Source organism: Watersipora subatra, chromosome 5, assembly GCF_963576615.1.
Source record: "Watersipora subatra chromosome 5, tzWatSuba1.1, whole genome shotgun sequence".
Lineage (NCBI taxonomy): Eukaryota > Metazoa > Bryozoa > Gymnolaemata > Cheilostomatida > Watersiporidae > Watersipora > Watersipora subatra.
This window is the reverse complement of record NC_088712.1, coordinates 1,819,031-1,831,069: the sequence shown is the minus strand read 5'-3', so window position 1 is coordinate 1,831,069 and position 12,039 is coordinate 1,819,031. Positions and strand designations below refer to the sequence as shown.

Sequence of the window (12,039 nt, the reverse complement as noted above, 5' to 3'; positions counted from 1 at the left end):
AATTGTAATCAGCACTGACCCTTATGAACATTTGACAGTGGCTTGTTTAATCTTTGATATTTAACAGCATTCATACAGCAAGAGAGATTGTTTAAGCAATTTCCTTGAAGAGCTGGCTGATGGTGCAGTAATCGTGAAAATAACTTTAACGATAACGTAAAAACTTCGTTCTCTTTCTCCAAAGACCTTCAAAAATAAAGAAAATATGAATGATCCAGTCAAGCCACAGAGAAATCCCTCCTAAGAGACTTTCTATAGATATCAATTATGGTTATATATTGACGGCTATGTAAGTATAGACAACTCCAAATAGCCGCAAGTACAGGCTTCTACTTCGTACCTGCTTCTACGATGTAGAAGCATGCTTCTACGATGTAGAAGCATGCGCATCCAGCAAAGCTGTAACTCAGTCAGCAAAGGGAGCAAGGAGATTGCTAGCAGTCACAGACTTTCTTCTGAGTCTTGGTCTGTTGTCTTTGAGATCGACGCAGGGCAGCATCACCATATTGTGTTCCAGAGCCCATCCTTTCTGGATCCAAATCTCTTATATACGTAAGTGGAACACTATCAAGAACAACAGTTATGATCAAATTAGACTTATGACAGATTAACATAAATCTGTTTTCAGCCTTCTGTTCTGCTTATAGCAATCACTCTATTGAACAAACAGCATCTCTAGCTTTAGCCTGATTCGCTCTTGAAGGATAAACTTGCACAGAATTTTACTAGAATTTATCATAAAGTATTTGCATTTGTCTATCATATGCAATCGTATTTGATGTTTAAAGTGATCTGACTGCCAGGATGTTTCAAGATTAGAAGCTACAAAACTTGGGGAATTTTGCCAAAACACTCAGATCAAGCCGGAGTGAGAATACGTCGTCACAAAGAAACCTACAGAATAGTGACCACATAATAATGCAACTTGAATGGAATAGCCGTTATCAGCTATAGCAATGATAGCAGCTAGTCACACCATTTCAAACAAATTTCTCTTCCGAGATTTTTAGCAGAGATCAAGCTTTGCTGATTTCAATCTTGAAACATCTTCACAATCAGATCACCTTAAACATCGAAAACAATTGCAAATAATAAGAAAATACTGATACTTTCTTATAAAATTTGTATAAGTTTATCTTTAAAAGACCTTGTCACTTTGTAACCAGAGTCTCAGTCAGAATTACTTTGAGAGATTATTCACTGTAATATTGGCTCAAACATTTCAGAGTAACCGTCCTGAAACATCAATAGGGCATTTATGAGGAGATCTACACGTAAGTGATGTACCACCTTAATGTTGCCTTTATATTGCAGATCAATGTTATGTAAATGTTTACACTGCAACATTCTAAAGTAGGTTTTCTGTAACATCGCTAGGACATCCATTTGAAGGTAAAAATATGACATACTATAACGTTCCAGTCACGTTACAAGCCAATGTTATATGGATGTTCACACCCCAAAACTCCTAAGTAACTCTGGTAAGTAAACTTCCTGTTACGCCGCTTAGACATTCAATAACAATAACAATGCTTCTCTAACAGTGTTATGATAACGTTAGCAAAGTTTATTCCGATAAAATTTTAGCTCGATCGTTACAGAAATGAATGATTTATTTTGACCAAAAATTCTAAAATCAAAAAACTCGAGAACATGTTAGAAAATGAAAGTACATTTGTGTTAATATTTGGTACATATTAACACAAATATACCAAATATAACAATAAAGATGTGTCTAACAAATATAAAATAAAAATTCACTTATAGGTTGAACGTCTTTTAAACCTTTTGCATGTTTGCGTAGTTTCCTGTTTGTGCCTACATGGGTCCATGATGACAACTGCACAGCATGAAAAATAAACTGTATCTACTGAAAATGTATGTAAGTGCCGCAGACCGTGACTCGAATAGTTATTGTACTACGATGATTGGTTGCAGTGATGTTACAATTTACTCAGTTTGTGACAGTTTCAATCATAGCCCTGTCTTGTGCACCTAGCTTGGTTATGCACAACAATCTGGTTACACTATTCTGAATATAGTGAAAACTGAGACTGAGGCTGAGAATGGATTCGTGTAAACCTGTCTATATTTCTATGTACACTCTCAATGGAGAAGTACACAACCATAGCTATTTCCATTTCTTATGTGACCTCACTAGAAAGATAACTGAACACAAAGGTTTATTGTCTGGATCAATGAAAAATTAGGGAGATTCTATATAAACTTGTGATTGACTCAATTGAAAGGTCAAAGGTGCCTGCTAAATGATTGTAAAGAGATAAGAAAAAACTTTAAATTTTATTGAATTTAGTTGAAAAAACAAGATGCTTTTTGAGGAAATGACAGAGAGACGTAAGATTTGAATTGATCAATGCTGTAACTCAGTTTCATAATGACCTTTCAAATCAAAACCCAGCTAGTTACTATTTACTAGTTAAATCAGCCTTACCTGACTCAATCTTGGCGAGAATAGACCAAGCACACTTTAAAAAGGTTTCCTCAATGTTCTCTTCAGTCATTGCACTAGTTTCAAGGAAGAGCATGTCTAGAGAAATCAAAGAGTGTTTCCTCATATAATTCTTAGTTTAACAGTAAACAGAGTTGCCTAGCAACAAGCAACAATCCTCAGAATACACAAGCCTTCTTGAGAATCATCTAGTACTTAACAATACTTTAAAGGGAATGGGAATGCTTGTTGATGCCACATCACCAACACTGACAGGTAATGATCGTGGAGATACCATGACAGGTAATGACTAGTGCTATTTTTTCTATCATTCATTGCAGTGATGAGAGTATTCGATATAAAACAACAGTTCAAAGGTCAAGGATGTACCAATAAGGTTTAACGGTCTCTCATTATAAATAGGCTGATTCATCAATTTTACAATAAAGTTATCGACACAAATCTATCGTAATTATTCACTTAAACTGTTGATCCTCAGAAGTACAGATCTGCTCTATACAGCAATATTGGTGTTGTTGTTGCTCTTTGGACACCATCTATACTTGTGATTGGCTGTAAACTTTGACTATATTCCACTAAACTACTGAAATACCGTAAAACCTCTATTTGAATATCATCTATACTTTACCATCACCTATAAAGGATGGTTTGTAGTCCAACACTAGTAGAGGTCATATCACCAGCTGACAGACAGCTCTGCACCCAATTTCCTTTCCTACCATTCTCTTGTGCAACTGTGCTCACCTCCAGGAATGCTACTTCTCTCTCAGCATCCAGGTCTTTCTTGTTTCAAACGAGGATGATGACTATGCTTGGGCTAGCCAAGGTTCTTGCATCTCTCAGCCAGTTAGTAAGGGCGTTATATGACTCCCGACTGCAAAACGAACAAGATACTAGAAAATGAATTTCTTGTATTAACTAACAATAGCTTCCCATCTATTAGGCTAACATCTATATGACCACAGCATTTAAATAATATAATATTATATTATATTAGGTGAATGCCCGGTGTTGCCAGAGTAGTAAAAGTATTGGTACAAAATATATATTTTTATTCAACACAAAAACTTATCGTTTTAAGTTTTAAACGTCATATCATGAGAAAAGTGTTTTTTTGTTTTTACAGTTTTAATAAATTAAGAGAAAAAAATAATACAAGCGAGCAACGCAAAACTCTCAGTAACCAGTACATATAACCAGTATATATAACCAGTATATATAACCAGTACATATAACCAGTACATATAACCAGTATATATAACCAGTATATATAACCAGTATATATAACCAGTATATATAACCAGTATATATAACCAGTACATATAACCAGTATATATAACCAGTACATATAACCAGTACATATAACCAGTACATATAACCAGTATATATAACCAGTATATATAACCAGTATATATAACCAGTATATATAACCAGTATAAATAACCAGTATATATAACCAGTATATATAACCAGTATATATAACCAGTATAATAAACCAGTACATATAACCAGTACATATAACCAGTACATATAACCAGTACATATAACCAGTACATATAACCAGTATATATAACCAGTATATATAACCAGTATATATAACCAGTATATATAACCAGTATATATAACCAGTATATATAACCAGTATATATAACCAGTATATATAACCAGTTTATATAACCAGTATATATAACTAGTATATATAACCAGTATATATAACCAGTATATATAACCAGTACATATAACCAGTACATATAACCAGTACATATAACCAGTATATATAACCAGTATATATAACCAGTATATATAACCAGTATATATAACCAGTATATATAACCAGTATATATAACCAGTATATATAACCAGTACATATAACCAGTACATATAACCAGTACATATAACCAGTACATATAACCAGTATATATAACCAGTATATATAACCAGTATATATAACCAGTATAAATAACCAGTATATATAACCAGTATATATAACCAGTATATATAACCAGTATATATAACCAGTACATATAACCAGTACATATAACCAGTATATATAACCAGTATATATAACCAGTATATATAACCAGTATAAATAACCAGTATATATAACCAGTATATATAACCAGTATAAATAACCAGTATATATAACCAGTATATATAACCAGTATATATAACCAGTATATATAACCAGTATATATAACCAGTATATATAACCAGTACATATAACCAGTACATATAACCAGTACATATAACCAGTATATATAACCAGTATATATAACCAGTATATATAACCAGTATATATAACCAGTATATATAACCAGTATATATAACCAGTATATATAACCAGTACATATAACCAGTATATATAACCAGTATATATAACCAGTACATATAACCAGTATATATAACCAGTACACAAATCACCAGCAAATCAAATCAAATTGACATTGCCAACAAATTGCGAGAAGAACACAGGCTATAATATCACCGCAGGTTAATTGCAAGTAATACATATCAACCAGTAGATATACTTCTCGGTTTTTCGATGCATATTTATCAAGAGATCTTTGATAAGTTGGAAGTAAGTTACCAGATTTATTGCATTCATAAGATTTAATATCGCTCCACTAGAAAACAGAGGGAAAAATATAGGCGACATTTGCTTCACCAGAAAAAAGGCTCATTGTGTCTTTTCAAAATTCTGACTAACCATTTGAAAAAACAACCCCAGCTTCTATTTGAACGCTGCCTCCATTTGACCGTTACTACACAAAAATGGTTGAGAAATAGAGCGCCATGGCATTCAATTAGAGGTTTTACGGTATATCTGTTACTAAAGAATGGAAGCCTGTCTTTTGAGCCAATTACAAAAATGACAGCTCTCTTCTTTTGCAGCCAGTTTTAGTAAATCAGAAAAAACCGCACCATATGTTGCATCTGTACTTGAAATGCTTTAGTTCTTGCGCAGAATTTTCTGTTGAGTTCAAAGAACTTTAGCCTGAAGCTTTAGGGAAAAAACTATAGCTTCAACAACAAGAATACTGAGTGATCATCAGCTATAAACTTCTTGGTGAAAAGTAATTCCATCAGAACAAACACAAAGTCTGCAGGGAAAGAGTAAAGTGAAAAAGAATGTGATTGTAATGAGAGTTATCCTATCCTAGCTATGACGAAGAGACAACTCATTGCTAATGGCAACATGTACCTTTACTAAATGTATGATGATACGGTAAGTATAAAGGTCATAGCTCTACACTTGACTATTCGCTTAGAAATAAACAAATAACGTCAAATTCAAAAGGAATTTAGCTAAAACTTTAAAAGTAGAAACTTTAAAAACGAGTTCACAGCTCAAAACTCAGAGATGGTAGTGATTCCCGTTAATGATTTGCAGAAAATTAAATTTAGAATTGCGACTCGTGAGGTGAAAGCTGGTTTAAGCATTATATATATTACACTATAATATATTTACAGCTGCCTAAGCACCAGCTTGCATTGTATAATAACTTTGGGAAACTCAATCGTTTGCAGAAGTTGAGATAAACAATAGATATTATAATAGATATGATAGCTCTATCACAGACTAGAATAGACTTCAATACTCAGCTATGCTGACCGAAATAAATCAGAATATGTCGTCTAATCTTCATCTAACACAAGGTGCTTTAAAAATGGCGAACTAATGCATAGGTGCAAATAAATTGTGCCTTGATCAGTTTTTTTAAACATTTAGGCTAAACAGGGCCTAACACATAAAACAAACAATTAACAAATTATAAAATGACCTTGGAATACACGTCACCTTCATATGACTTTGACATACTGACAACCTTCAACCATATAAGCAAATTCACGGAACCGATGATGAATTTTCCAATGTCTAATGGTCGACGGTTAATAGCACTAAATAAACTTGACAACTTACGACGAGTGTCTTTAAGTGAACAGCTACCTGTGACACCTGCCGCTCACCATTAAATGTCATAAGCTAATAGAGCTCCAGCAGCTCCTCTGTAGTAGCTTCGTGTGACTGATCTAAAACATTTAACTAATCAGCAGTGTCTCTAAAATAGTTGTAAAGTATTCTATCCAATCTGAACTAAGTGATGATGCAATAAGGGGGTGTAAAATCAGAGTACCACCAGATATCAAGGTAACACTGAGCCTTTCTATTAGGTCTTTGAGAAAACTGACAAGGTTAAAGATGAACCTACAGCAGTTTAGTTGGTTTTACCAAAAAATATTATAAATACTAATATCATTAATAAATATAATTATCAACATTTTCCATTAATTTCCGATTGTTTTTGATGTTGGAGGTCATCTGACTGCCAAACTTTATCGATAATAAAATCGAAAAAACTTGATCGCTGTTAAAATGCTCAGAAGAAAAACACATACCATAATGACATCACTAGTTGCTATTGGCTGTTGTGTATATGTTGCAGCATTACACTTCTATATTCTGTCAAACTCTTTGCAACTCTCGGCTGCTAAAAGAACAAGGGACTAAAAATAATTTCCTGTATTAGCTAACAAAAGCGAAGCATCTATTAGGCAAATATCTATTTGACCATAGCATAAAAATAACATAATATTATTTTATATTATACTGCAATCTGACGGCAAGGATGTTTCAAGATTAAAATGGAAACAAATTGATTTAGTATCTATCATTGCTATAGTTTATATTGGCTATTGTATTCAAGTTACATCATTACGAGTCTCTACTCTGTTGGTCTCTTTGCAAATATAGTTCTCATAATCACACTTTCTATTGATGTGAGCGCTTTAATCGTGTTCAAGTTTTGTCAATTTTAATTTTAATCATCCTGGCATTCAGACTGCTGAAAACGTAAAAAACCAACAAAAAACGAATGGAAAATGTTTATAATGCCTGATACAACCAACTAAAGTTTTGTGTTTGTTTATCATTAACCTTGTCGGTCATCTCAAAGACGTAATAGAAAGACTCATAGCGTTACTTTGTTAGCTGGTGGTCTGAGTTTACAACTCGTTTTCACATATCATCACTGAGTTCTGATTTGATAGATGTTTACAATTATCCTAAGAACCATTGCTGATATGATAAATGTTTTAGATCAGTCACAAGGAGCTACTACAGAGGAGCTTCTTAAGCTATACTAATTTATGACATTTCATGGTGAGTGGCAGGTGTCACAGGTAGCTGTTAACTTTAAGACACTCATAATTTGTCACGTGTAAGTATTGCTATTTGCCAACAAGCATCAGTCGGTGGAAAATTCATCATCGACTCCATAGATTTATTTGCATGGTTGAAGGTGGTCGGTACCTCAAGGTCATATGAAGGTAATATTTATCTTAAAGTGATGTTATAGTTTTGTTAATTGCACACTTTAAAAGGTTTCCTCAATGTTCTCTCCAGTCATTGCACTAGTTTCATGGAAGAGCATGTCATTTTTCCATCATTCATTGCAGTTATGAAAGTATGGGATATGACACAACAGTTCAAAGGTAAATAAATAAGGTTTAACCCTCTTCCATTCTGAACAAGGTGATTAATCGCTTTTACAACAAAAGTTTCCAGCACAAATTTATCATAAGTATTCACTTAAAGCGTTGAGCCTCAGAAGTAAAAGTCTGCTTAATACAACAATTATATTGGCGTTGTTATTGCTCTGGGGGCACAATCTAGATATGTGATTGGCTGTAAACTTTGACTATATTCCACTAAATCTACTGAAATTGCCGTAAAAACTCTATATGAATACCACTTTTACTTTAGCATCACTTATAAAGGATAGTTTGTAGTCCAACACCAGTAGAGGTCATATCACCAGCTGACAGACAGCTCTGTAACCAACTTCCTTTCTTACCATTTTTTGTGCAAATCTGCTCGCCTCCAGGAATGTAACTTCTCGTTCAGCATCAGGGCCTTTCTTGTTTCCCACAATGATGATAACTATGCTCGGGCTAGCCAAGGTTGTTGCATCTGTCAGCCAGTTAGTAAGGACCTCGCTATAACGATAACTGAAGCCGACAGCTAATTGTTTAGGCCAATGAAAAGTTAGAAGGATTTTATTTAAAGTTTTGATTGGCTCAATTGACAAGTCAAAATTAGGAAAAAATTTAAATTTACCTTCTTTACCTTTTTTAATTTACCTGATTTTAGTTAAAAACAATATGCTTTTTCAGCAAATGACAGAGAAATGAAACATTTGAATTGATATCTGCTGACACACAGTTTTCCAGCCTTTCAAATCAAAATGCAACTAGTTGATATTTGCTAGTTAAACTTGCCTTACCTGACTTAATTTTGGCATAGAAGGACCAAACACAATTTAAGAAAGTTTCTTCAATGTTCTCTCCAGTCATTGCACTATAGTTTCAAGGAAGAGCATGTCTACAGAAATCAAACAGTTTTTCATCATATAACGCTTATTTTAACAGTAAAGGGGTCGTCACATGATGACCGAAATGAAATAAAAGACACAAAACAGCGTCGGTGTCTGCTGTAAACTGTTCAGCCAAAGAAATTTCTAGCAGAAACGAGCTATTTCGGTCCTGCTCGCAATTTTATGGTGGAATCTCTGCTTTTATTGGTTAAAATTTCAGCTTGCACGCTGCACATTTTTTCCTTACATGCCCGAGTTAAATTAAAATGTTAAATTAAAATGACTGTCTCCCTCCCTAGTCATGTTCATATGATGTACCAAATATTCTCTCGCTGTCTGATGCCTATCTCTTTGTTTGAGAAAAATGTAGGTGTAAACTAGCAAACAAGTAAATGCAAGAATAATATCTATATCTTATTCAATGGCATCCGTTTTATGAATTTCAGACATAGACAGGAAATTAAGTAATTTTGGCTGCCATGTGAGCTGAGCGAACCAAACCAAAACAACTTCTGAAGCAAACCAAGCCTAAGTCGGTTCGGCCATCGTGTGACCAACCCTTAAACTTGTTTGAATGCATCAACTTGTTGATGCCACATAGCGAACACTCTGAAAGGTAATGATAGTGATATGCAATGACAGGCATTGACAGATGGTATTGCTTTCATCATTCATAGCAGTGATGAAAGTATGCAATATAAAACAACAGTTCAAAGGTCAATGATGTATCAATAAGCTTTAACGGTCTCTCATTATAAATAGGCTGATTAATCTCTTTTATAATAAAGATTATCGACACAAATCTGTTGTAAGTTGTCACCTAAACCATTGAGCCTCAGAAATAAAAATCTGCTAAATACTGCAATATTGATGTTGTTATTGGTCTGGGGGCACCATCTAGACTTGTTATTGGCTGTACACTTTAAATGACTATATTCCACTAAAACTACTTAAATTGAACCCCCTACTTCAATGCCACCTTTACTTTAACAGGACCTATAAATGAAGGATTGAAGTCAAACAACAGTAAAGGTCATATCACCAGCTGACAGACAGCACCGCACCCAACTTCCTTTCTTACCATTTTCTTGTGCAAATCTGCTCGCCTCCAGGAAAGTTACTTCTCTCTCAGCATCCAGGTCTTTCTTGTTTCCCACAAGGATGATAACTATGCTTGGGCTAGCCAAGGTTCTTGCATCTGTCAGCCAGTGAGTAAGGGCTAGTAGACCTAGGTGTGAGGGTCTGGTGTGTTAAACAGCACCAACTTACTAGTGGTCTCAAAAAAGTTTTATTCTAGATAATCATGGATGTACAAGCTCTTAGTGCGATAGTCGGGTGCGGTGTAGTTAAACTACCGACCATTTTCAAATCGATAAAGAGATGAGCTTGTAGATTACGTCAAACTTTATTGTAACATACTCTCGACAGCTAGCTTACTACCTTATGCACACAAATTATTCTCAAGCACAGCCTTATATAGTTTACAAAACGATAAGAGTCCCAGAACCTGAGTTGCTATGATAACAATTAATTAAATAGAACGCCATTATGTTTACACAGGAAGCAAGATACACAGATACTAAACGAATAAGAACGAATAAAAAGGTTGTTCATGGAAAACCAGAATCAACATGTCAAGATAACATATTCAATTGTAAGAACATGGAGAGGAAATGTTGCTGACTTCCTTCGATAATTCCATAAAAACTGGACAACGTTTTGATTATTATTCATTATATAATTAGGTGGCGACAGTCTAACAAAATGTCTCCAATGCATCTATTGTGTGGTTACTCCAAACAGGATCTCTGAACTAATAAGTCTTTTAAATAAACGGTATGAGTGTCGTAAGATAGATAAAATAAAAGGCTATGAGATTCTACCCGAGCTCTATCTTAACCTTCCTGATTAAGAGGTCCAGGTGAGATCATGTGATTGCTGATATCTCTTGTGATGCTTGAAGTGATATTAACTCTGTAGAGAAACGAGACGTTTGGCAGTGGCGAAGTTGATCTTTGGTCATTTTGGAAGAAGCAATATTTCGTCATGATTTGCCAGTTGTGTATCGATAATTGGTGCCTTTGTGTCTTGCTTCGCACAACGTCTAAACTGGCGCGCAGTTTCATTTATTCTACCGAGTAGCAGCTTGTTTCCGGTACTTGTTGTTACATTTGGGTTGATAATCAAGAGGCTTCATAATCTGAAACCAAAATAATAATGACTTGTAAGCTAATATAACTAGTAAAGAAATAATACATAAAATAAAAGACAAAAGTATCAAAAGCAAAGTAAAAAAAAGAGACCCTCACTACTTATTACTGATCAGGTCTCAAACGAATTACAAAAAAACTACAAAAGTAAAAACCTAAACTAGTTCTTTTTTGTTTAACAGCCATTTGCCTTTCACCATAAACATTGGAAAAACCCTGCGTCTGATACAAGTGTATCAGACGTAAAAAAGAATGTAAAAAAGAGGCTAGCATTCTTTTTTTTCTTTTTTAGAATAATATAAATGAATGATAACTTAACTAATAGGATGTTTGATTGGAAGGCTTCTTCATCCGTAGATTTTTCGTATGATGCAAGCAGTGGGCATTCTTGGTATTGTGTGGCAGGGCATTCAGCAGATCGAGTGTTCGTCACCATGGGGATGTTAAAACAGGTAGTTTAGTACGTATATGATAACTTCTGATGAACTGCAAGAGAAGTTAGCATGCAGAAACTTGGCTGTCTTTACATCTGAATGCACATTAGTAACTTACAACCAGCTAAATAAGTTAAATTAAATTTTGTACCATTTTTTTGATTTTGTGACCAAAATTAAAACTAAAAGATGAATTACTTATATGTATTTTAAGATATTCCCAAAATTTTCTTTAAGCAGAAGTAATTCATAGCTTAACCTGTCTCACTATATTTGCAACATCCACAATGATCCGAGTCTTAGCCTTCCATTTGTGTTTACCTAGAAAATTCAAGATTGACTGCTTCAATAGAAATTTAGTTACTATGATTAACTCCCGTCATCTTTGCCAATTCGTGCTCTGACTAGATTCAAGTCATTTACCGACGCGGAGGTCCAAATTGGTAAGTAGTTGCGCTTCCTTTCACTAAAAATATTATGTATAGGTAACGAAAAAGAACACAACTTCAATTTAGACCGTTTTCATAACATGTAAACCCTAACTTGACTCG

At 34.2% G+C, this 12,039-nt stretch overlaps 1 pseudogene; it reads right to left on the bottom strand.

Moving 5' to 3' along the window:
• Nucleotides 1-434: 434 nt before the first annotated feature.
• LOC137396755 (ras-related protein Rab-4B-like) lies at nt 435-10,892 on the bottom strand (annotated as a pseudogene).
• Between the last annotated feature and the right edge of the window lie 1,147 nt (nt 10,893-12,039).